The sequence below is a fragment of the Coregonus clupeaformis genome, chromosome 7, assembly GCF_020615455.1.
Source record: "Coregonus clupeaformis isolate EN_2021a chromosome 7, ASM2061545v1, whole genome shotgun sequence".
NCBI lineage: Eukaryota > Metazoa > Chordata > Actinopteri > Salmoniformes > Salmonidae > Coregonus > Coregonus clupeaformis.
In genome coordinates this window covers 75,661,632-75,689,053 of record NC_059198.1, presented here as the reverse complement: position 1 = coordinate 75,689,053, position 27,422 = coordinate 75,661,632, and the positions used below count along the sequence as shown (strand labels likewise).

The window sequence follows — 27,422 nt, the reverse complement described above, 5'->3', positions numbered from 1 at the left end:
TTTTTCCAAAGATATTCAATAGGATTCAAGTCTGGGCTTTGGCTGGGCCACTCAAGGACTTTAACATTCTTGTTCTGAAGCCATTCCAGCGATGCATTGGCTCTATGCTTGGGGTAATTGTCCTGTTGGAACGTAAGTCTTCGCTCCAGTCTAAGGTCATTTGCACTCTGAAGCAGGTTCTCATCAAAGATTTGTCTGTATTTGGCTCCATTCATTTTGTTCCCTCTATCCTTACCAGTCTCCCAGTCCCTGCCGTTGAAAAGCATCCCCATAGCATGATGCTGCCACCACCATGCTTCCCGGTAGGGATGTTGTTAGACGGGTGATGAGCATTGTCTAATTTTCTCCAGACATAGCGCTTTGCATTCAGGCCAAAGAGTTACATTTTTGTCTCATCAGACCACAGAATATTTTGCCTTATGCTCTCAGTCTTTCACATGCCTTCTTACAAACTCCAGGCATGCGGTCATCTGCCTTTTTCTCAGGAGTGGCTTCCGTCTGGCCACTCTCCGATAAAGCCCAGATTGGTGAAGTGCTGTAGAGACTGTTGTCCTTCTGGCAGGTTCTCCCATCTCAGCCAAGGAACTCTGTAGTTCTGTCAGAGTGGTCATTGGGTTCTTGGTCACCTCCCTGACCAAGGTCCTTCTTGCCCGGTTGCTCAGTTTGGTCGGACGGCCAGCTCTAGGCAGAGTCTGGGTAGATCCATATTCTTTCAATTTCCCAATGATGGAGACCACTGTGCTCTTGGAAACGTTCAACACTCTAGAAATTGTTTTATACCATTCCCCAGATAGGGTGCATTTGGAAAGTATTCAGACCCCTTGACGTTTTCCACATTTTGTTATGTTACAGCCTTATTCCAAAAGTGATTAAATTGTTTTTTTTCTCCCTCATCAATCTACAGACAATACCCCATGACAAAGCAAAAACTGGTTTTTAGAACATTTTACTCATGTATGTATGTTGTTTTTGCTCTGACATGCACTGTCTACTGTGGGACCTTATATAGACAGGTGTGTGCCTTTCCAAATCATGTCCAATCAATTGTATTTACCACAGGTGGACTCCAATCAAGTTGTAGAAACATCTCAAGGCTGATCAATGGAAACAGGATGCACCTGAGGTCAATTTCGAGTCTCATAGCAAAGGGTCTGAATATTTATGAAAATAAGGTTTTCATTTTTTCATTTTCAATAAATTTGCAAAAAACTTTTCACTTTGTCATTATGGGGTGTTGTGTGTAGATGGGTGAGAGAAAAAAATATATTTAATCCATTTTGAATTCAAAATGTTGAATAAGTCAAGGGGTATGAATACTTTCTGAAGGCACTGTACAAACACACACACTCATACGCACACACCTGGACATAGTTGTTTAACGCTGTGTAATTACAGTAGGTACCAATATTTGTATTTATTCGCCTGCGGAGTAAGTCCTGATTACTGACAGGAGTGTGTGTATTTGTGTGTGTGTCCACCCTCTGTTAGTAGATTAGTGAAAGATGGCCGGGGCTGTAGGTAAGAGGATTTGAGGGGAATTTGTGTCATGCTTCTATCAGAATAGATATTGATTTTAATCAAAGAGAAACAGATTCACTGAACCACAGATCATCGAGAGAGGGGGTGGGGAGAGGGAGATAGAGAGAGGTAGAGAAATTGTGCGAGGTAAAAAGGTAAACAGATAGCAAGCGAGAGACGAAGGGAGAGAGAATATTAGAGAGACTAAAATACAGAGATTATCCAAGACACAAACACATACTACACGCTGGCCAGGTGTTTCTACACTTGGAGAGGAATCAGAGAGAGAGAGAGTGAAGAAAAATACAAAGAGAGAGATCGGAGTGGGATCGGGAGACGTATGGACATACCATGGAGCTAAGACTGAAAGATTAATGGAACATCAGGACACTTTTATGTAGAGGAAGAGCTCACAACACAACCATCAGCACTGCAACCATGACCACAACCATCAACACTGCAACCATGACCACAACCATCAACACTGCAACCATGACCACAACCATCAACACTGCAACCATGACCACAATCATCAACACTGCAACCATGACCACAACCATCAACACTGCAACCATGACCACAACCATCAACACTGCAACCATGACCACAACCATCAACACTGCAACCTTGACCACAACCATCAGCACGGCAACCATGACCACAACCATCAACACTGCAACCATGACCACAACCATCAACACTGCAACCATGACCACAACCATCAACACTGCAACCATGACCACAACCATCAATACTGCAACCATGACCACAACCATCAACACTGCAACCATGACCACAACCATCAACACTGCAACCATGACCACAACCATCAACACTGCAACCTGGACCACAACCATCAGCACTGCAACCATGACCATAACCATCAGCACTGTAACCATGACCACAACCATCAACACTGCAACCATGACCACAACCATCAGCACTGCAACCATGACCACAACCATCAACACTGCAACCTGGACCACAACCATCAACACTGCAACCATGACCACAACCATCAACACTGCAACCATGACCACAACCATCAACACTGCAACCTGGACCACAACCATCAGCACTGCAACCATGACCACAACCATCAGCACTGCAACCATGACCACAACCATCAACACTGCAACCTGGACCACAATCATCAACACTGCAACCATAACCACAACCATCAGCACTGCAACCATAACCACAACCATCAGCACTGCAACCATGACCAGAACCATCAGCCCCAAACCCAACTCAGTCATGGTGGAGCATCTGGTTTGAGTGACCATCACCTATATTTCTAATGTGATTTTATTAGTTTGATGCATCCCAGGACTCCCTGGAAAAACAGTGACAATTGTTGCTGAGAGGAATATCCTGGCTACATAAAGATGAACCTGACCTCTAACCCCAACCTTGACTGTATCGTGGTCATTCTGACCGTGAGGTGGTTGTATGGCATGTAACCATGGTGACTGGGGTCAGTAACCCGGGACGACGGAAACACAAATAAGTTTACCTGTGGGAGAACAACAAGAACAGACACAGAGGGTAGGAAGACACATACTATGGGCATTATACACACATAACCCCAATACCCCCTGTAACCCTATACATCCTGTAATTCTTACCCCCTGACCTGCATTTCTCCTGGCTTCTGGTTATATCAGTCTTCATTAAGTTACGGAATGCAGGCCGGAAGGAATCTGGAGTGATTCTAGGGAGTAGCTAATTACCCAAATCAGGCAGTGTGTGTATGTGGGAAGGCTGTTGCGGAAACCGCAGGCAGTGTTTCTCCAATCACACCCTACAATTACAGGCTAATTAAAGAGACACATTGCTCAACTATCGCAGGGTGTGGGTGTGTGTGTTTATATTGTGTGTTGTCCTTCCAGGCGTATAGACCATAAGCTGAAGAGGCAGGACGGCACCAAGTCTCTACTCATCAAGACTGAACAGCTGCTGAGGATCGCTGGCCACTGAGTTTCTGAGACGCTGAACACATAGCTCCCAAACCAACACTGGCCCACATTATACTCGCAGTGTGTGTGTGTGTGTGTGTGTGTGTGTGTGTGTGTGTGTGTGTATGGAGAGTGGGATTCATAGGCAGCAATCTGGATTATAATCCAGGTCTGTTGAAACAGATGGAGGGGTGGGAAACAGCCCATTTTAACCAAGGGTGGACTACAGGCCTTCACACATACCATTTGGGTCATGCGCATGGCCTTTACTGTGCCTGCCACTGTTGTATCCAGAGAGAGAGAGAGAGAGAGAGAGAGAGAGAGAGAGAGAGAGAGAGAGAGAGAGAGAGAGAGAGAGAGAGAGAGAGAGAGAGAGAGAGAGAGAGAGAGAGAGAGAGAGAGAGAGAGAGAGAGAGAGAGAGAGAGAGAGAGAGAGAGAGAGAGAAGAGAGAGAGAGAGAGAGAGAGAGAGAGAGAGAGAGAATATTGTCTTTGTCTGTCTGAAAGAGAGAGAAAGAAAGGCTACCAACAAGTCAGACTATTCAAATAAAGGAACACAAATGTTCACCACCAAATATTTTGTCGTATCCAGAGAGAGAGAGAGAGAGAGAGAGAGAGAGAGAGAGAGAGAGAGAGAGAGAGAGAGAGAGAGAGAGAGACAATATTGTCTCTGTCTGTCTGAAAGAGAGGGAAAGGCTACCAACAAGTTAGACTATTCAAATAAAGGAGAGAGAGGGGAGAGAGAGAGAGAGAGAGAGAGAGAGAGAGAGAGAGAGAGAGAGAGAGAGAGAGAGAGAGAGAGAGAGAGAGAGAGAGAGAGAGAGAGAGAGAGAGAGAGAGAGAGAGAGAGAGAGAGAGAGAGAGAGAGAGAGAGAGAGAGCGATAGAGAGTACACCTATAGCTCATCTCTTGGCAGTAGTACTGTAGACTACTTTTATCACTGACCTCAACCCAGAGTCTCTCAGAGCGTTCACAGTCAGCCCACTGACACCCCTATCACACCACAGCAAAATCACAGTCTACTTGAACAGAGCAATCCTCAATCATGAGGCATCAAAGAGAGATGTATGGGTAAACCACTTCTCCAATCTTTTTGGCCCTATAACAGAGAACAAACAGCAAAAAAAAATACAAGATCAAATGCAAATCTTAGAATCAACTATTAAAGACTACCAGAACCCACTGGATTCTCCAATTACATTGAATGAACTACAGGACAAAATACAAACCCTCCAACCCAAAAAGTCCTGTGGTGTTGATGGTATCCTCAATGAAATGATAAAATATACAGACCACAAATTTCAATTAGCTATACTTAAACTCTTTAACATCATCCTTAGCTCTGGCATCTTCCCCAATATTTGGAACCAAGGACTGATCACCCCAATCCACAAAAGTGGAGACAAATTTGACCCCAATAACTACCGTGGGATATGCGTCAACAGCAACCTTGGGAAAATCCTCTGCATTATCATTAACAGCAGACTAGTTCATTTCCTCAGTGAAAACAATGTACTGAGCAAATGTCAAATTGGCTTTTTACCAAATTACCGTGACGACAGACCACGTATTCACCCTGCACACCCTAATTGACAAACAAACAAACCAAAACAAAGGCAAAGTCTTCTCATGCTTTGTTGATTTCAAAAAAGCTTTTGACTCAATTTGGCATGAGGGTCTGCTATACAAATTGATGGAAAGTGGGGTTGGGGGAAAAACATACGACATTATAAAATCCATGTACACAAACAACAAGTGTGCAGTTAAAATTGGCAAAAAAACACACACATTTCTTTCCACAGGGCTGTGGGGTGAGACAGGGATGCAGTTTAAGCCCCACCCTCTTCAACATATATATCAACGAATTGGCGAGGGCACTAGAACAGTCTGCAGCACCCGGCCTCACCCTACTAGAATCTGAAGTCAAATGTCTTCTGTTTGCTGATGATCTGGTGCTTCTGTCACCAACCAAGGAGGGCCTACAGCAGCACCTAGATCTTCTGCACAGATTCTGTCAGACCTGGGCCCTGACAGTAAATCTCAGTAAGACAAAAATAATGGTGTTCCAAAAAAGGTCCAGTTGCCAGGACCACAAATACAAATTCCATCTAGACACCGTTGCCCTAGAGCACACAAAAAACTATACATACCTCGGCCTAAACATCAGCGCCACAGGTAACTTCCACAAAGCTGTGAACGATCTGAGAGACAAGGCAAGAAGGGCCTTCTATGCCATCAAAAGGAACATAAAATTTGACATACCAATTAGGATCTGGCTAAAAATACTTGAATCAGTTATAGAACCCATTGCCCTTTATGGTTCTGAGGTCTGGGGTCCGCTCACCAACCAAGAATTCACAAAATGGGACAAACACCAAATTGAGACTCTGCATGCAGAATTCTGCAAAAACATCCTCCGTGTACAACGTAAAACACCAAATAATGCATGCAGAGCAGATTTAGGCCAATACCCGCTAATTATCAAAATCCAGAAAAGAGCCGTTAAATTCTATAACCACTTAAAAGGAAGCGATTCCCAAACCTTCCATAACAAAGCCATCACCTACAGAGAGATGAACTTGGAGAAGAGTCCCCTAAGTAAGCTTGTCCTGGGGCTCTGTTCACAAACACAAACAGACCCCACACAGCCCCAGGACAACAACAACAACAACAACAACAACACAATTAGACCCAACCAAATCATGAGAAAACAAAAACAGAATTACTTGACACATTGGAAAGAACAAACAAAAAAACAGAGCAAACTAGAATGCTATTTGGCCCTAAACAGAAAGTACACAGTGGCAGAATACCTGAACACTGTGACTGACCCAAACTTAAGGAAAGCTTTGACTATGTACAGACTCAGTGAGCATAGCCTTGCTATTGAGAAAGGCCGCCGTAGGCAGACCTGGCTCTCAAGAGAAGACAGGCTATGTGCACACTGCCCACAAAATGAGGTGGAAACTGAGCTGCACTTCCTAACCTCCTGCCAAATGTATGACCATATTAGAATCACATATTTCCCTCAGATTACAGCGATCCACAAAGAATTCGAAAACCAACCCAATTTTGATAAACTCCCTTATCTACTGGGTGAAAAACCACAGTATGCCATCACAGCTGCAAGATTTGTGACCTGTTGCCACAAGAAAAGGGCAACCAGTGAAGAACAAACACCATTGTAAATACAACCCATATTTATGTTTATTTATTTTCCCATTTGTACTTTAACTATTTGCACATTTTTACAACACTGTATATATACATAATATGACATTTGAAATGTCTTTATTCTTTTGAAACTTCTGAGTGTAATGTTTACTGTTAATATTTATTGTTTATTTCACTTTTGTTTACTATCTACTTCACTTGCTTTGGCAATGTTAACACACGTTTCCCATGCCAATAAAGCCCTTAAATTGAATTGAATTGAAATTGAGAGAGAGAGAGAGAGAGAGAAAGGTGTGTGTGTGAGAGAGAGAGAGAGAGAGAGAGAGAGAGAGAGATAGAGAGGAGAGAGGAGAGAGAGAGAGCGGAGAGAGAGAGAGAGAGAGAGAGAGAGAGAGAGAGAGAGAGAGAGAGAGAGAGAGAGAGAGAGAGAGAGAGAGAGAGAGAGAGAGAGAGAGAGAGAGAGAGGGAGAGAGAGAGGGAGAGGAGAGAGAGTGAGAGAGAGGAGAGAGAGAGTGAGAGAGATAGAGAGAGAGAGAGAGAGAGAGAGAGAGAGAGAGAGAGAGAGAGAGAGAGAGAGAGAGAGAGAGAGAGAGAGAGAGAGAGAGAGAGAGAGAGAGAGAGAGAGAGAGAGAGAGAGAGAGAGAGAGAGAGGGAGAGAGAGAGAGAGAGAGAGAGAGAGAGAGAGAGAGAGAGAGAGAGAGAGAGAGAGAGAGAGAGAGAGAGAGAGAGAGAGAGAGAGAGAGAGAGCGAGAGAGAGAGAGAGCGGAGAGAGAGAGAGAGAGAGAGAGAGAGAGAGAGAGAGAGAGAGAGAGAGAGAGAGAGAGAGGGAGAGAGAGAGAGGGAGAGAGAGAGTGAGAGAGAGAGAGGAGAGAGAGAGAGAGAGAGAGAGAGAGAGAGAGAGAGAGAGAGAGAGAGAGAGAGAGAGAGAATATTGTCTCTGTCTGTCTGAAAGAGAGAGAAAGGCTACCAACAAATATTTTCCTCTTACCATCTCTGTGTTTTCATGGATAGGGTTGACTGGTTAACAAGGCTGTAACTTTTATATATGTTTATGCTGATGGTTAATGAGTCACTCTGTGTAACCGGAGGAAGCAGATGTTTTTGTGTGTGGTTTGTTTAATTGTGAGGTTAATTTAATAAAATGTTTATTGGTCTGAAAGGCTGAGAACATTCAGAGAACATCAACATACTTCACACCCACTAAAAAGTTATACATAAACACACACACACACATTGACAAAGACACATTGCGCTCCAGCAGGTATATCTCACTGGTCATCCCCAAAGCCAACACCTCCTTTGGCCGCCATTCCTTCCAGTTCTCTGCTGCCAATGACTGGAACAAATTGCAAAAATCTCTGAAGCTGGAGACACTTATCTCCCACACTAACTTTAAGCATCAGTTGTCAGAGCACCTTACCGATCACTGCACCTGTACACAGCCCATCTGAAATTAGCCAGCCCAACTACCTCATCCCTATATTGTTATTTATTTTGCTAATTTGTACCCCAGTATCTCTATTTGCACATCATCTCTTGCACATCTATCATTCCAGTGTTAATACTAATTGTAATTATTTTGCACTATAGCCTATTTATTGCCTTACCTCCATAACTTGCTACATTTGCACACACTGTATATATATGTATTTCTGTTGTATTTTTGACTTTGTTTTGTTTTAACCCATATGTAACTCTGTGTTGTTGTTTTTATCGCACTGCTTTGCTTTATCTTGGCCAGGTCGCAGTTGTAAATGAGAACTTGTTCTCAACTGGTTTACCTGGTTAAATAAAGGTGAAATAAAAAATAAATAAAAAACACACACACTTCGGTAAGACACACTCTCCTAGCATACCACAGCCTCACACCCCTTCCCCTCTAAACTACGTCCAGACGGTGTAAACAGTGTCCACATCCAGCCAGCAGTGTGTGTGTGTGTGTGTGTGTGTGTAATCCCTTGTCCATATTGAGCTAGACCCAAAGAGATAGAATTTTTCAGAACAGATATTGATAGAGGGTTCCAACCAGTTCAGGATGTTGACAGTATAAATAAATTGAACAGATTAGAGCAGTGGTCACCAACCCTGATCCTGATCCATATAAAGAGAAGAGCAGTGGTCACCAACCCTGATCCTGATCCATATAAAGAGAAGAGCCGTGGTCACTAACCCTGATCCTGATCCATATAAAGAGCAGAGCCGTGGTCACCAACCCTGATCCTGATCCATATAAAGAGTAGAGCCGTGGTCACCAACCCTGATCCTGATCCATATAAAGAGTAGAGCCGTGGTCACCAACCCTGATCCTGATCCATATAAAGAGAAGAGCCGTGGTCACTAACCCTGATCCTGATCCATATAAAGAGCAGAGCCGTGGTCACCAACCCTGATCCTGATCCATATAAAGAGTAGAGCCGTGGTCACCAACCCTGATCCTGATCCATATAAAGAGTAGAGCCGTGGTCACTAACCCTGATCCTGATCCATATAAAGAGAAGAGCCGTGGTCACCAACCCTGATCCTGATCCATATAAAGAGTAGAGCCGTGGTCACCAACCCTGATCCTGATCCATATAAAGAGTAGAGCCGTGGTCACCAACCCTGATCCTGATCCATATAAAGAGTAGAGCCGTGGTCACCAACCCTGATCCTGATCCATATAAAGAGTAGAGCCGTGGTCACCAACCCTGATCCTGATCCATATAAAGAGAAGAGCAGTGGTCACCAACCCTGATCCTGATCCATATAAAGAGAAGAGCCGTGGTCACTAACCCTGATCCTGATCCATATAAAGAGAAGAGCCGTGGTCACCAACCCTGATCCTGGAGGGCTACAGTACATCTTGTGCAGGTGCACCTGGAACCCAAAAGGGTTCTACCTGGAACCCAAAAGGGTTCTACCTGGAACCCAAAAGGGTTCTACCTGGAACCAAAAAGTGTTCTCCTATGGGGACAGCTGAAGAACCCCTTTGTAACCCTTTTTTCTAAGAGTGTACACCCTGCAGCTCTCCAGGACCAGGGTTGGAGACCACCAGAGAATAGCCCTGATTAATAACCTCACCAGTGTGATGTCATGTGTGTGGGCATACAAGGAAGCAGGAATTTGTGGATGTTTGTGTTTGTTGCTCTGGTTTGGTGGTTTGGGTCGTGGTGAGGAGCTCCTCCGGTCCTGACGGGTGTGTTTAATCATGTGTGTTCTGCCCAGGACATCACCGTGACCCTGTACCTGTGTCACTCCTGGAATGATGAGCGGCTGGCGTTTCCGTCTCATAGCAACATTAGTAGGACGTTTGGCGGGCGTCTAGTGAAGACGATGTGGGTTCCTGATGTGTTCTTCGTCCACTCCAAGAGGTCCTTCATCCACGACACCCCCATGGATAACATCATGATCAGGGTCTATCCTGATGGAAGCATACTCTACAGTGTCAGGTAGAGCATCAGTGTGTGTGTGTGTGTGTGTGTGTGTGTGTGTGTGTGTGTGTGTACATATTACTATACTGTATGTAGGTATACTATATCTTATCTATTGGTATATGATTATTATGTTGTTATAAGATCACATTGACTGCTCTCTGCTCCATGGACTTCAGAAGCTTCCCTCTGGACACACAGAACTGTTCACTACAACTAGAGAGCTGTGAGTCACACATCCCGTGCATGCACTAACGCACACACATATTTACATAAATAAACTTTCACCCACACTAACCATCTGATTGCTGATTGATTGGTTACACAAATACACACCACACTTTCTCTCTCCCCCTTTCTAGATGCGTATAATGACAATGATTTAATGTTGTTTTGGAAGAATGGCAACGAGTCTCTGAGGACAGATGAGATTGTTCTCTCTCAGTTCTTCATCAAGAAGTTCCACCCTTCCTGCGGCCTTGCCTTCAACAGCAGCACGGGTCTGTCTCGTCTCTTGTAACTATTAGACCAATGTACGGCTTCCTTAAGAAAACACTGGAAAAAATATGTATGGCATTTAGTCTCAACTTTTCTCTCCCTCCCCCTCTATCACCACATTACCCTCTTTCTTTCTTTCTTTCTTTCTTTCTTTCTTTCTTTCTTTCTTTCTTTCTTTCTTTCTCTCCCCCTCTCTAAACTCATCACCCTATCTTTCTTTCTCTCTTTCTCTCTCTCCCCATCACCCTCTCCCTTTCTCTCCCACTCTCTAACCTCATCACCCTCTCCCTTTCTCTCCCCCTCTCTAACCCATCACCCTCTCCCTTTCTCTCCCCCTCTCTAACCTCATCACCCTCTCCCTTTCTCTCCCCTCTCTAACCTCATCACCCTCTCCCTTTCTCTCCCCCTCTCTAACCTCCTCACCCTCTCCCTTTCTCTCCCCCTCTCTAACCTCATCACCCTCTCCCTTTCTCTCCCCCTCTCTAACCTCATCACCCTCTCCCTTTCTCTCCCCCTCTCTAACCTCATCACCCTCTCCCTTTCTCTCCCCCTCTCTAACCTCATCACCTTTCCTTTCTCTCCCCCTCTCTAACCTCATCACCCTCTCCCTTTCTCTCCCCCTCATCACCCTCTCCCTTTCTCTCCCCTCTCTAACCTCATCACCCTCTCCCTTTCTCTCCCCCTCTCTAACCTCATCACCCTCTCCCTTTCTCTCCCCCTCTCTAACCCATCACCTTTCCTTTCTCTCCCCCTCTCTAACCCATAACCTTTCCTTTCTCTCCCCTCTCTAACCTCACCACCCTCTCCCTTTCTCTCCCCCTCTCTAACCCATCACCCTCTCCCTTTCTCTCCCCCTCTCTAACCCATCACCTTTCCTTTCTCTCCCCCTCTCTAACCCATCACCCTCTCCCTTTCTCTCCCCCTCTCTAACCCATCACCTGTCCTTTCTCTCCCCCTCTCTAACCCATCACCTTTCATTTCTCTCCCCCTCTCTAACCTCATCACCCTCTCCCTTTCTCTCCCCCTCTCCAATCCATCACCTTTCCTTTCCCTCCCCCTCTCTAACCTCATCACCCTCTCCCCTTCTCTCCCCCTCTCTAACCTCATCACCCTCTCCCTTTCTCTCCCCCTCTCTAACCTCATCCCCCCTCTCCCTTTCTCTCCCCCTCTCTAACCTCATCACCCTCTCCCTTTCTCTCCCCCTCTCTAACCCATCACCTTTCCTTTCTCTCCCCCTCTCAAACCTCATCACCCTCTCCCTTTCTCTCCCCCTCTGTAACCTCATCACCCTCTCCCTTTCTCTCCCCCTCTCTAACCTCATCACCCTCTCCCTTTCTCTCCCCCTCTGTAACCTCATCACCCTCTCCCTTTCTCTCTCCCCTCTCTAACCTGATCACCCTCTCATTTTCTCTCCCCCTCTCTAACCCATCACCTTTCCTTTCTCTCCCCCTCTCTAACCCATCACCTTTCCTTTCTCTCCCCCTCTCTAACCCATCACCCTCTCCCTTTCTCTCCTCCTCTCTAACCTCATCACCCTCTCCCTTTCTCTCCCCCTCTCTAACCTGATCACCCTCTCACTTTCTCTCCCCCTCTCTAACCCATCAACTTTCCTTTCTCTCCCCCTCTCTAACCCATCACCTTTCCTTTCTCTCCCCCTCTCTAACCCATCACCCTCTCCCTTTCTCTCCCCCTCTCTAACCTCATCACCCTCTCCCTTTCTCTCCCCTCTCTAACCTCATCACCCTCTCCCTTTCTCTCCCCCTCTCTAACCTCATCACCCTCTCTCTTTCTCTCCCCCCTCTCTAACCTCATCACCTTTCCTTTCTCTCCCCCTCTCTAACCTCATCACCCTCTCCCTTTCTCTCCCCCTCTCTAACCCATAACCTTTCCTTTCTCTCCCCTCTCTAACCTCACCACCCTCTCCCTTTCTCTCCCCCTCTCTAACCTCATCACCCTCTCCCTTTCTCTCCCCCTCTCTAACCCCATCACCCTCTCCTTTCTCTCCCCCTCTCTAACCTCATCACCCTCTCCCTTTCTCTCCCCCTCTCTAACCTCATCACCTTTAATTTCTCTCCCCCTCTCTAACCTCATCACCCTCTCCCTTTCTCTCCCCCTCTCTAACCCATCACCTTTCCTTTCTCTCCCCCTCTCTAACCCATCACCCTCTCCCTTTCTCTCCCCCTCTCTAACCCTTCACCTTTAATTTCTCTCCCCCTCTCTAACCCATCAACTTTTCTTTTCTCTCCCCCTCTCTAACCTCATCACTCTCTCCCTTTCTCTACCCCTCTCTAACCCATCACCTTTCCTTTCTCTCCCCCTCTCTAACCTCATCACCCTCTCCCTTTCTCTCCCCCTCTCTAACCTCATCACCCTCTCCCTTTCTCTCCCCCTCTCTAACCATCACCTTTCCTTTCTCTCTCCCTCTCTGACCTATCACCTTTCCTTTCTCCCCCCCTCTAACCTCATCACCCTCTCCCTTTCTCTCCCCCTCTCTAACCTAATCACCCTCTCCCTTTCTCTCCCCCTCTCTAAACCATCACCTTTCCTTTCTCTCCCCCTCTCTAACCCATCACCTTTCATTTCTCTCCCCCTCTCTAACCCATCACCATCTCACTTTCTCTCCCCCTCTCTAACCTCATCACCCTCTCCCTTTCTCTCCCCCTCTCTAACCTCATCACCCTCTCCCTTTCTCTCCCCCTCTCTAATCCATCACCTTTCCTTTCTCTCCCCCTCTCTAACCCATCACCTTTCCTTTCTCTCCCCCCTCTCTAACCCATCACCTTTCCTTTCTCTCCCCCTCTCTAACCTCATCACCCTCTCCCTTTCTCTCCCCCTCTCTAACCCATCACCTTTCCTTTCTCTCCCCCTCTCTAACATCATCACCCTCTCCCTTTCTCTCCCCCTCTCTAACCCATCACCTTTCCTTTCTCTCCCCCTCTCTAACCTCATCACCCTCTCCCTTTCTCTCCCCCTCTCTAACCCATCACCTTTCCTTTCTCTCCCCCTGTCTAACCTCATCACCCTCTCCCTTTCTCTCCCCCTCTCCAACCTCATCACCCTCTCCCTTTCTCTCCCCCTCTCTAACCCATCACCTTTCCTTTCTCTCCCCCTCTCTAACCTCATCACCGTCTCCCTTTCTCTCCCCCTCTCTAACCCATCACCTTTCCTTTCTCTCCCCCTCTCTAACCTCATCACCCTCTCCCTTTCTCTCCCCCTCTCTAACCCATCACCTTTCCTTTCTCTCCCCCTCTCTAACCTCATCACCCTCTCCCTTTCTCTCCCCCTCTCTAACCCATCACCTTTCCTTTCTCTCCCCCTGTCTAACCTCATCACCCTCTCCCTTTCTCTCCCCCTCTCTAACCTCATCACCCTCTCCCTTTCTCTCCCCTCTCAACCCATCACCTTTCCTTTCTCTCCCCCTCTCTAACCTCATCACCTTTCCTTTCTCTCCCCCTCTCTAACCCATCACCTTTCCTTTCTCTCCCCCTCTCTAACCTCATCACCTCTCCTTTCTCTCCCCCTCTCTAACCTCATCACCATTCCTTTCTCTCCCCCTCTCTAACCCATCACCTTTCCTTTCTCTCCCCCCTCTCTAACCTCATCACATTTCCTTTCTCTCCCCCTCTCTAACCTCATCACCTTTCCCTTCTCTCCCCCTCTCTAACCCATCACCTTTCCTTTCTCTCCCCCTCTCTAACCTCATCACCCTCTCCCTTTCTCTCCCCCTCTCTAACCTCATCACCCTCTCCCTTTCTCTCCCCCTCTCTAACCCATCACCTTTCCTTTCTCTCCCCCTCTCTAACCCATCACCTTTCCTTTCTCTCCCCCCTCTCTAACCCATCACCCTCTCCCTTTCTCTCCCCCTCTCTAACCTCATCACCCTCTCCTTTCTCTCCCCCTCTCTAACCTCATCACCCTCTCCCTTTCTCTCCCCCTCTCTAACCCATCACCTTTCCTTTCTCTCCCCCTCTCTGACCCATCACCTTTCCTTTCTCTCCCCCTATAACCTCATCACCCTCTCCCTTTCTCTCCCCCTCTCTAACCCATCACCTTTCATTTCTCTCCCCCCTCTCTAACCCATCACCTTTCCTTTCTCTCCCCCTCTCTAACCCATCACCTTTCCTTTCTCTCCCCCTCTCTAACCCATCACCTTTCCTTTCTCTCTCCCTCTCTAACCCATCACCTTTCCTTTCTCTCCCCCTCTCTAACCCATCACCCTCTCCCTTTCTCTCCCCCCTCTCTAACCTCATCACCCTCTCCCTTTCTCTCCCCCTCTCTAACCCATCACATTTCCTTTCTCTCCCCCTCTCTAACTCATCACCCTCTCCCTTTCTCTCCCCCTCTCTAACCCATCACCTTTCCTTTCTCTCCCCCTCTCTAACCCATCACCTTTCATTTCTCTCCCCATCTCTAACCTCATCACCCTCTCCCTTTCTCTCCCCCTCTCCAATCCATCACCTTTCCTTTCCCTCCACCTCTCTAAACTCATCACCCTCTCCCTTTTTTCCCCCCTCTCTAACCTCATCACCCTCTCCCTTTCTCTCCCCCTCTCTAACCTCATCACCCTCTCCCTTTCTCTCCCCCTCTCTAACCTCATCACCCTCTCCCTTTCTCTCCCCCTCTCTAACCCATCACCTTTCCTTTCTCTCCCCCTCTCTAACCTCATCACCCTCTCCCTTTCTCTCCCCCTCTGTAACCTCATCACCCTCTCCCTTTCTCTCCCCCTCTCTAACCTCATCACCCTCTCCCTTTCTCTCCCCCTCTCTAACCTGATCACCCTCTCACTTTCTCTCCCCCTCTCTAACCCATCACCTTTCCTTTCTCTCCCCCTCTCTAACCCATCACCTTTCCTTTCTCTCCCCCCTCTCTAACCCATCACCCTCTCCCTTTCTCTCCCCCTCTCTAACCTCATCACCCTCTCCCTTTCTCTCCCCCTCTCTAACCTCATCACCCTCTCCCTTTCTCTCCCCCTCTCTAACCCATCACCTTTCCTTTCTCTCCCACTCTCTGACCCATCACCTTTCCTTTCTCTTCCCCCTATAACCTCATCACCCTCTCCCTTTCTCTCCCCCTCTCTAACCCATCACCTTTCATTTCTCTCCCCCTCTCTAACCCATCACCATCTCACTTTCTCTCCCCCTCTCTAACCTCAGCACCCTCTCCCTTTCTCTCCCCCTCTCTAACCTCATCACCCTCTCCCTTTCTCTCCCCCTCTCTAATCCATCACCTTTCCTTTCTCTCCCCCTCTCTAACCCATCACCTTTCCTTTCTCTCCCCCTCTCTAACCCATCACCTTTCCTTTCTCTCCCCCTCTCTAACCTCATCACCTTTCCTTTCTCTCCACCTCTCTAACCCATCACCCTCTCCCTTTCTCTCCCCCTCTCTAACCTCATCACCCTCTCCCTTTCTCTCCCCCTCTCTAACCCATCACCTTTCCTTTCTCTCCCCCTCTCTAACCCATCACCTTTCCTTTCTCTCCCCCCTCTCTAACCTCATCACCCTCTCCCTTTCTCTCCCCCTCTCTAACCCATCACCTTTCCTTTCTCTCCCCCTCTCTAACATCATCACCCTCTCCCTTTCTCTCCCCCCTCTCTAACCCATCACCTTTCCTTTCTCTCCCCCTCTCTAACCTCATCACCCTCTCCCTTTCTCTCCCCCTCTCTAACCCATCACCTTTCCTTTCTCTCCCCCTGTCTAACCTCATCACCCCTCTCCCTTTCTCTCCCCTCTCTCAACCTCATCACCCTCTCCCTTTCTCTCCCCCTCTCTAACCCATCACCTTTCCTTTCTCTCCCCCCTCTCTAACCTCATCACCTTTCCTTTCTCTCCCCCCTCTCTAACCCATCACCTTTCCTTTCTCTCCCCCTCTCTAACCTCATCACCTCTCCTTTCTCTCCCCCTCTCTAACCTCATCACCTTTCCTTTCTCTCCCCTCTCTAACCTCATCACCCTCTCCCTTTCTCTCCCCCTCTCTAACCATCACCGTTCCTTTCTCTCCCCCTCTCTAACCCATCACCTTTCCTTTCTCTCCCCCTCTCTAACCTCATCACCCTCTCCCTTTCTCTCCCCCTCTCTAACCCATCACCTTTCCTTTCTCTCCCCCTCTCTAACCTCATCACCGTCTCTCCTTTCTCTCCCCCTCTCTAACCCATCACCTTTCCTTTCTCTCCCCTCTCTAACCTCATCACCCTCTCCCTTTCTCTCCCCCTCTCTAACCCATCACCTTTCCTTTCTCTCCCCCTCTCTAACCTCATCACCCTCTCCTTTCTCTCCCCCTCTCTAACCCATCACCTTTCCTTTCTCTCCCCCTGTCTAACCTCATCACCCTCTCCCTTTCTCTCCCCCTCTCTAACCTCATCACCCTCTCCCTTTCTCTCCCCCTCTCTAACCCATCACCTTTCCTTTCTCTTCCCCTCTCTAACCTCATCACCTTTCCTTTCTCTCCCCCTCTCTAACCCATCACCTTTCCTTTCTCTCCCCCTCTCTAACCTCATCACCTCTCCTTTCTCTCCCCCTCTCTAACCTCATCACCTTTCCTTTCTCTCCCCCTCTCTAACCCATCACCTTTCCTTTCTCTCCCCCTCTCTAACCTCATCACATTTCCTTTCTCTCCCCCTCTCTAACCTCATCACCTTTCCCTTCTCTCCCCCTCTCTAACCCATCACCTTTCCTTTCTCTCCCCCTCTCTAACCTCATCACCCTCTCCCTTTCTCTCCCCCTCTCTAACCTCATCACCCTCTCCCTTTCTCTCCCCCTCTCTAACCCATCACCTTTCCTTTCTCTCCCACTCTCTGACCCATCACCTTTCCTTTCTCTCCCCCCTCTAACCTCATCACCCTCTCCCTTTCTCTCCCCCCTCTCTAACCTCATCACCCATCCCTTTCTCTCCCCCTCTCTAACCTCATCACCCTCTCCCTTTCTCTCCCCCTCTCTAACCCATCACCTTTCCTTTCTCTCTCCCTCTCTAACCCATCACCTTTCCTTTCTCTCCCCTCTCTAACCCATCACCCTCTCCCTTTTCTCCCCCTCTCTAACCTCATCACCCTCTCCCTTTCTCTCCCCCCTCTCTAATCCATCACCTTTCCTTTCTCTCCCCCTCTCTAACCCATCACCTTTCCTTTCTCTCCCCCTCTCTAACCCATCACCTTTCCTTTCCCTCCCCCTCTCTAACCTCATCACATTTCCTTTCTCTCCCCCTCTCTAACCTCATCACCTTTCCTTTCTCTCCCCCTCTCTAACCCATCACCTTTCCTTTCTCTCCCCTCTCTATCCTCATCACCCTCTCCCTTTCTCTCCCCCTCTCTAACCTCATCACCCTATCCCTTTCTCTCCCCCTCTCTAACCCATCACCTTTCCTTTCTCTCCCCCTCTCTAACCCATCACCTTTCCTTTCTCTCCCCCTCTCTAACCCATCAGCCTCTCCCTTTCTCTCCCCCTCTCTAACCCATCACCTTTCCTTTCTCTCCCACTCTCTGACCCATCACCTTTCCTTTCTCTCCCCCCCTCTAACCTCATCACCCTCTCTCCTTTCTCTCCCCCTCTCCCCCTCTCTAACCTCATCACCCTCTCCATTTATCTCCCCCTCTCTAACCTCATCACCCTCTCCCTTTCTCTCCCCCTCTCTAACCCATCACCTTTCCTTTCTCTCCCCCTCTCTAACCCATCACCTTTCCTTTCTCTCCCCCTCTCTAACCCATCACCCTCTCCCTTTCTCTCCCCCTCTCTAACCTCATCACCCTCTCCCTTTCTCTCCCCCCTCTAACCCATCACCTTTCCTTTCTCTCCCACCTCTCTGACCCATCACCTTTCCTTTCTCTCCCCCCTCTAACCTCATCACCCTCTCCCTTTCTCTCCCCCTCTCTAACCTCATCACCCATCCCTTTCTCTCCCCCTCTCTAACCTCATCACCCTCTCCCTTTCTCTCCCCCTCTCTAACCCATCACCTTTCCTTTCTCTCTCCCTCTCTAACCCATCACCTTTCCTTTCTCTCCCCCTCTCTAACCCATCACCCTCTCCCTTTCTCTCCCCCTCTCTAACCTCATCACCCTCTCCCTTTCTCTCCCCCTCTCTAATCCATCACCTTTCCTTTCTCTCCCCCTCTCTAACCCATCACCTTTCCTTTCTCTCCCCCTCTCTAACCCATCACCTTTCCTTTCCCTCCCCCTCTCTAACCTCATCACATTTCCTTTCTCTCCCCCTCTCTAACCTCATCACCTTTCCTTTCTCTCCCCCTCTCTAACCCATCACCTTTCCTTTCTCTCCCCCTCTAACCTCATCACCCTCTCCCTTTCTCTCCCCTCTCTAACCTCATCACCCATCCCTTTCTCTCCCCCCTCTCTAACCTCATCACCCTCTCCCTTTCTCTCCCCCTCTCTAACCCATCACCTTTCCTTTCTCTCTCCCTCTCTAAACCATCACCTTTCCTTTCTCTCCCCCTCTCTCAACCCATCACCCTCTCCCTTTCTCTCCCCCTCTCTAACCTCATCACCCTCTCCCTTTCTCTCCCCCTCTCTAATCCATCACCTTTCCTTTCTCTCCCCCTCTCTAACCCATCACCTTTCCTTTCTCTCCCCCTCTCTAACCCATCACCTTTCCTTTCCCTCCCCCTCTCTAACCTCATCACATTTCCTTTCTCTCCCCTCTCTAACCTCATCACCTTTCCTTTCTCTCCCCCTCTCTAACCCATCACCTTTCCTTTCTCTCCCCCTCTCTATCCTCATCACCCTCTCCCTTTCTCTCCCCCTCTCTAACCTCATCACCCTATCCCTTTCTCTCCCCCTCTCTAACCCATCACCTTTCCTTTCTCTCCCCCTCTCTAACCCATCACCTTTCCTTTCTCTCCCCCTCTCTAACCCATCAGCCTCTCCCTTTCTCTCCCCTCTCTAACCCATCACCTTTCCTTTCTCTCCCACTCTCTGACCCATCACCTTTCCTTTCTCTCCCCCTCTCTAACCTCATCACCCTCTCCCTTTCTCTCCCCCTCTCCCCCTCTCTAACCTCATCACCCTCTCCATTTATCTCCCCCTCTCTAACCTCATCACCCTCTCCCTTTCTCTCCCCCTCTCTAACCCATCACCTTTCCTTTCTCTCCCACTCTGTGACCCATCACCTTTCCTTTCTCTCCCCCCTCTAACCTCATCACCCTCTCCCTTTCTCTCCCCCTCTCCCCCTCTCTAACCTCATCACCCTCTCCATTTATCTCCCCCTCTCTAACCTCATCACCCTCTCCCTTTCTCTCCCCCTCTCTAACCCATCACCTTTCCTTTCTCTCCCCTCTCTAACCCATCACCTTTCCTTTCTCTCCCCCTCTCTAACCCATCACCCTCTCCCTTTCTCTCCCCCTCTCTAACCTCATCACCTTCTCCCTTTCTCTCCCCCTCTCTAACCTCATCACCCTCTCCCTTTCTCTCCCCCTCTCTAACCTCATCACCCTCCCTTTCTCTCCCCTCTCTAATCCATCACCTTTCCTTTCTCTCCCCCTCTCTAACCCATCACATTTCCTTTCTCTCCCCCTCTCTAACCCATCACATTTCCTTTCTCTCCCCCTCTCTAACCCATCACCTTTCCTTTCTCTCCCTCTCTAACCCATCACCTTTCCTTTCTCTCCCCCTCATCACCTTTCCTTTCTCTCCCCCTCTCTAACCCATCACCCTCTCCCTTTCTCTCCCCCTCTCTAACCTCATCACCCTCTCCCTTTCTCTCCCCCTCTCTAACCCATCACCTTTCCTTTCTCTCCCCCTCTCTAACCCATCACCTTTCCTTTCTCTCCCCCTCTCTAACCTCATCACCCTCTCTCCTTTCTCTCCCCCTCTCTAACCCATCACCTTTCCTTTCTCTCCCCCTCTCTAACCTCATCACCCTCTCCCTTTCTCTCCCCCTCTCTAACCCATCACCTTTCCTTTCTCTCCCCCTCTCTAACCCATCACCTTTCCTTGCTCTCCCCCTCTCTAACCCATCACCCTCTCCCTTTCTCTCCCCCTCTCTAACCTCATCACCCTCTCACTTTCTCTCCCCCTCTCTAACCCATCACCTTTCCTTTCTCTCCCCCTCGCTAACCTCATCACCTTTCCTTTCTCTCCCCCTCTCTAACCTCATCACCTTTCCTTTCTCTCCCCCTCTCTAACCCATCACCTTTCCTTTCTCTCCCACTCTCTGACCCATCACCTTTCCTTTCTCTCCCCCCTCTAACCTCATCACCCTCTCCCTTTCTCTCCCCCTCTCTAACCTCATCACCCATCCCTTTCTCTCCCCCTCTCTAACCTCATCACCCTCTCCCTTTCTCTCCCCCTCTCTAACCCATCACCTTTCCTTTCTCTCCCCCTCTCTAACCTCATCACCCTCTCCCTTTCTCTCCCCCTCTCTAACACATCACCTTTCCTTTCTCTCCCCCTCTCTAACCCATCACCTTTCCTTTCTCTCCCCCTCTCTAACCCATCACCCTCTCCCTTTCTCTCCCCCTCTCTAACCTCATCACCCCTCTCACTTTCTCTCCCCTCTCTAACCTCATCACCCTCCCTTTCTCTCCCCCCTCTCTAATCCATCACCTTTCCTTTCTCTCTCCCCCTCTCTAACCCATCACATTTCCTTTCTCTCCCCTCTCTAACCCATCACATTTCCTTTCTCTCCCCCTCTCTAACCCATCACCTTTCCTTTCTCTCCCTCTCTAACCCATCACCTTTCCTTTCTCTCCCCCCCTCTAACCTCATCATCCTCTCCCTTCTCTCCCCCTCTCTAACCTCAACACCCTCTCCCTTTCTCTCCCCCTCTCTAACCCATCACCTTTCCTTTCTCTCCCCCTCTCTAACCCATCACCTTTCCTTTCTCTCCCCCTCTCTAACCTCATCACCCTCTCCCTTTCTCTCCCCCTCTCTAACCCATCACCTTTCCTTTCTCTCCCCCTCTCTAACCCATCACCTTTCCTTTCTCTCCCCCTCTCTAACCTCATCACCCTCTCCCTTTCTCTCCCCCTCTCTAACCCATCACCTTTCCTTTCTCTCCCCCTCTCTAACCTCATCACCTCTCCTTTCTCCCCCCCTCTCTAACCTCATCACCTTTCCTTTCTCTCCCCCTCTCTAACCCATCACCTTTCCTTTCTCTCCCCCTCTCTAACCTTATCACCTTTCCTTTCTCTCCCCCTCTCTAACCTCATCACCTTTCCTTTCTCTCCCCTCTCTAACCCATCACCTTTCCTTTCTCTCCCCCTCTCTAACCTCATCACCTTTCCTTTCTCTCCCTCTCTCTAACCCATCACCTTTCCTTTCTCTCCCCCTCTCTAACCCATCACCTTTCCTTTCTCTCCCCTCTCTAACCCATCACCTTTCCTTTCTCTCTCTCCAGGTTGGTGTAACAGGTTGTTTGTAAACTTAATCCTGAGGGACATATCTTCTTCTTCATGCTGCAGACATATTTCCCCACCATGCTGATGGTGCTGCTGTCCTGGGTCTCCTTCTGGATCGACAGGAGGGCTGCCTGCACGCCTCTCTCTGGGTTAACACATACACACAGGGAAACACACCCCTGAACACACCGCTGAACACACCTGTAAACACACCCCTGAAGACACCCCGGAACACACCCCTGAACACATCTAGCTAGAGCTAAACACACACCCCAATTCACATGATTACACTTCTAGATACTAGATACAGTACATAATAGGTTATACACACAGACACCTCTCCCTTTAGAGCTCTCCAGCCCTAACACGCCTGCTGTCCCCCTCCCCACACACAGACACCTCTCCCTTTAGAGCTCTCCAGCCCTAACACGCCTGCTGTCCCCCTCCCCCACACACAGACACCTCTCCCTTTAGAGCTCTCCAGCCCTAACACGCCTGCTGTCCCCCTCCCCACACACAGACACCTCTCCCTTTAGAGCTCTCCAGCCCTAACACGCCTGCTGTCCCCCTCCCCCACACACAGACACCTCTCCCTTTAGAGCTCTCCAGCCCTAACACGCCTGCTGTCCCCCTCCCCACACACAGACACCTCTCCCTTTAGAGCTCTCCAGCCCTAACACGCCTGCTGTCCCCCTCCCCACACACACCTGGCCTTTTCCTTCAGTTATCACTACAGTACCATGTCCACCATCATTACTGGGGTGTCCTCCTCCATGCCACAGGTAAGTGTCAATGTGTGTGTGTGTGTGTGTGTGTGTGTGTGTTTGTGTGTGTTTGGGGTGAGGGACTAGCGGGTTTTCTTGATTGTTTAACTGACTGTGTGTGTGTGTGTGTGTGTGGGACCCTACTAAGTATGTGTGTGTTTGTGTGTGTTCCAGGTGTCTTAATGTGAAGGCGGTGGACATCTACCTGTGGACCAGCTTCCTGTTTGTGTTCCTGTCAGTGATAGAATATGCTGCTGTCAACTACTGTTCTATGCTGGAGGAGATGAGACGACTGTAGAGAGGAAAGGTCAGGGGTTATCCATATCCAGGATTTTGTTGAGAGAGTATTCTCTCTACACAACACTGCTCTCTAGTGTTCAGATATGAGAAATTAAGACTCCATGAAATCACCACAAGTTTGTTTCCTAATATGTTGAATGTGATCCACACATTGTATTGAGATGTATTCTATATGTGTGCGTGTCTGTCCCCCCATTCAGCTCACAACCTCCTATAACGCCAGCCAGGCCATGGCCTTCGACGGCTGTTTCTACAGCAATGACATCGAGCTGACCCTGTTCCCCCATCTGCCACCCCAGAACCCTGAGGACCCGCCCACCGAGGGGACACGTCTCCGCCGACAACGGCCGGTGCGGGAGAACGTGGACCTGCTACTTATTTACAGCTACTTGATCGAGTCGTACTTCCGCATGGCCTTCCCTCTGTCCTACCTGCTATTCAATACCATGGTAGAACCTGATGGGCCCTACTGACTATACTGCTGGGACTGCTGGGACCCTACTGACTATAACTCCTCCTGAGGGGCCCTACTGAGTATACTGCTGGGACCCTACTGAGTATACTGCTGGGACCCTACTAAGTATACTGCTGGGACCCTACTGAGTATACTGCTGGGACCCTATTGAGTATACTGCTGGGACCCTACTGAGTATACTGCTGGGACCCTACTGATTATACTGCTGGGACCCTACTGATTATACTGCTGGGACCCTACTGAGTATACTGCTGGGACCCTACTGAGTATACTGCTGGGACCCTACTGAGTATACTGCTGGGACCCTACTGAGTATACTGCTGGGACCCTACTGAGTATACTGCTGGGACCCTACTGATTATACTGCTGGGACCCTACTGATTATACTGCTGGGACCCTACTGAGTATACTGCTGGGACCCTACTGATTATACTACTGGGACCCTACTGAGTATACTGCTGGGACCCTACTGAGTATACTGCTGGGACCCTACTGATTTTACTGCTGGGACCCTACTGATTATACTGCTGGGTCCCTACTGAGTATACTGCTGGGACCCTACTGAGTATACTGCTGGAACCCTACTGAGTATACTGCTGGGACCCTACTGATTATACTGCTGGGACCCTACTGAGTATACTGCTGGGACCCTACTGATTATACTGCTGGGACCCTACTGAGTATACTGCTGGGACCCTACTGAGTATACTGCTGGGACCCTACCGAGTATACTGCTGGGACCCTACTGATTATACTGCTGGGACCCTACTGATTATACTGCTGGGACCCTACTGAGTATACTGCTGGGACCCTACTGATTATACTGCTGGGACCCTACTGATTATACTGCTGGGACCCTACTGAGTATACTGCTGGGACCCTACTGAGTATACTGCTGGGACCCTACTGATTATACTGCTGGGACCCTACTGATTATACTGCTGGGACCCTACTGAGTATACTGCTGGGACCCTACTGAGTATACTGCTGGGACCCTACTGAGTATACTGCTGGGACCCTACTGATTATACTGCTGGGACCCTACTGATTATACTGCTGGGACCCTCCTGAGTATACTGCTGGGACCCTACTGAGTATACTGCTGGGACCCTACTGAGTATACTGCTGGGACCCTACTGATTATACTGCTGGGACCCTACTGATTATACTGCTGGGACCCTACTGAGTATACTGCTGGGACCCTACTGAGTATACTGCTGGGACCCTACTGAGTATACTGCTGGGACCCTACTGAGTATACTGCTGGGACCCTACTGAGTATACTGCTGGGACCCTACTGAGTATACTGCTGGGACCCTACTGATTATACTGCTGGGACCCTACTGAGTATACTGTTGGGACCCTACTGAGTATACTGCTGGGACCCTACTGAGTATACTGCTGGGACCCTACTGATTATACTGCTGGGACCCTACTGAGTATACTGCTGGGACCCTACTGAGTATACTGCTGGGACCCTACTGAGTATACTGCTGGGACCCTACTGAGTATACTGCTGGGACCCTACTGATTATACTGCTGGGACCCTACTGAGTATACTGCTGGGACCCTACTGATTATACTGCTGGGACCCTACTGATTATACTGCTGGGACCCTACTGAGTATACTGCTGGGACCCTACTGATTATACTGCTGGGACCCTACTGAGTATACTGCTGGGACCCTACTGAGTATACTGCTGGGACCCTACTGAGTATACTGCTGGGACCCTACTGAGTATACTGCTGGGACCCTACTGATTATGCTCCTCCTGAGGCACCTTATACTGCTGGGACTCAGAGTATGGACTCCACCTGAGGGACCCTTCTGAGTATGGATTCCTCCTGAAGGGCACAATGGACTCCTACCCTGTGAAGGTGTTTACCACTGGGAACCTAAAGTATGCTACCCCTGCCCAGACTGAAACAATAGATGTTCACTGCTTACTATAACCAAGGAATATTAGGGGGAAAACTTTCTATGCTTTATCACTATAATTGTTGAGTGATTTATGCTTTTTTTGTTTTCGTTTTGTGGTGAATGAATGGTGTATCTTATTATGTCTGTCATGTACTGTATGTCCAGAAATAAATATTATTATTCATTATTCAAACCGTTCTATCACCCAACATTCCAGACAGCACCTGCCATAGTTAGCAGATCCGACCACCTGCTTCCTTATAGCAGTCGTTCAATCTTCTCGCCAATTCGGAGTACAATGTATTTCTCATCGCTGGATGAAGGTACGTTTTCCGAGCCATATCTCACGCCGGCTCTGTGGCGTTTTCATCTACACAGGAAGTCTGTCTGGCGACACATGCCAATGATGCCAAGAAGTTCATAGATTTTTCGAATATACACTACCAGTCAAAAGTTTGGATACACCTACTCATTCAAGGGTTTCTTTATTTTTTACTATTTTTCACATTGTAGAATAATAGTGAAGACATCAAAACTATGAAATAACACATATGGAATCATGTAGTAACCAAAAAAGTGATAAACAAATCAATACATATTTTATATTTGAGATTCTTCAAAGAAGCCACCCTTTGCCTTGATGACAGCTTTGCACACGCTTGGCATTCTCTCAACCAGCTTCATGAGTTAGTCACCTGGAATGCATTTCAATTAACAGGTGTGCCTTCTTTAAAAGTGAATTTATGGAAGTTCTTTCCTTCTTAATGCATTTGAGCCAATCAGTTCTGTTGTGACGAGGTATACAGAAGACAGCCCTATTTGATAAAAGACCAAGTCCATATTATGGCAAGAATAGCTAAAATAAGCAAAGAGACATGAAGGTCAGTAAATACGGAACATTTCAAGAACTGTGAAAGTTTCTTCAAGTGCAGTCACAAAAACCATCAAGCGCTATGATGAAACTGGCTCTCATGAAGACCGCCACAGGAATGGAAGACCCAGAGTTACCTCTGCTGCAGAGGATAAGTTCATTAGAGTTACCAGCCTCAGAAACTGCAAAGAAACCACTACTAAAGGACACCAATAATAATAAGAGACCTGCTTGGGCCAAGAAACACGAGCAATGGACATTAGACCGGTGGAAATGTGTCCATTGGTCTGGAGTCCAAATTGGAGATTTTTGGTTCCAACCGCTGTGTCTTTGTGAGACGCTGTGTGGGTGAACGGATGATCTCCGCATGTGTAGTTCCCACCGTAAAGCATGGAGGAGGAGGTGATATGGTGTGGGAGTGCTTTGCTGGTGATACTGTCTGTGATTTACTTAGAATTCAAGGCATACTTAACCAGCATGGCTACCACAGCATTCTGCAGCGATTCACCATCCCATCTGGTTTGGGCTTAGTGGGACTATCATTTGTTTTTCAACAGGACAATGACCCAACACACCTCCAGGCTCTGTAAGGGCTATTTTACCAAGAAGGAGAGTGATGGAGTGCTGCATCAGATGACCTGGCCTCCACAATCCCCCGACCTCAACCCAATTGAGATGGTTTGGGATGAGTCGGATGGCAGAGTGAAGGAAAAGCAGCCAGCAAGTGCTCAGCATATGTGGGAACTCCTTCAAGACTGTTGGAAAAGCATTCCAGGTGAAGCTGGTTGAGAGAACGCCAAGAGTGTGCAAAGCTGTCATCGAGGCAAAGGGTGGCTACTTTGAAGAATCTAAAATCTAAAATATATTTTGATTTGTTTAACACTTTTTTGGTTACTATATGATTCCATATTTTCATTTACGTCATTTAGCAGACGCCATATGTTTTATTTCATAGTTTTTATGTATTCACTAATATTCTACAATGTAGGAAATAGTAAAAATGGAATGAGTAAGTGTGTCCAAACTGTTGGCAGGTACTGTAAATGTTTGCTAATTTAAACAAACATTTTTCAAATTCCTCCGATTTTTCGTTAATAACACATTTCTAACCTTTAAAAATAATATTGTTTTTTTTTTGGTCTCGGTAGGCTGGTGGTGCCCATGGTTACTGAAGAGTTTTGTTTACATGTCATTTT

The 27,422-nt window shown here is 48.3% G+C and overlaps 1 pseudogene; it reads left to right on the top strand.

Annotated features, from left to right (window-relative positions):
- Positions 1-2,906: 2,906 nt before the first annotated feature.
- Positions 2,907-23,432, top strand: LOC121570175 (annotated as a pseudogene).
- Positions 23,433-27,422: the final 3,990 nt, after the last annotated feature.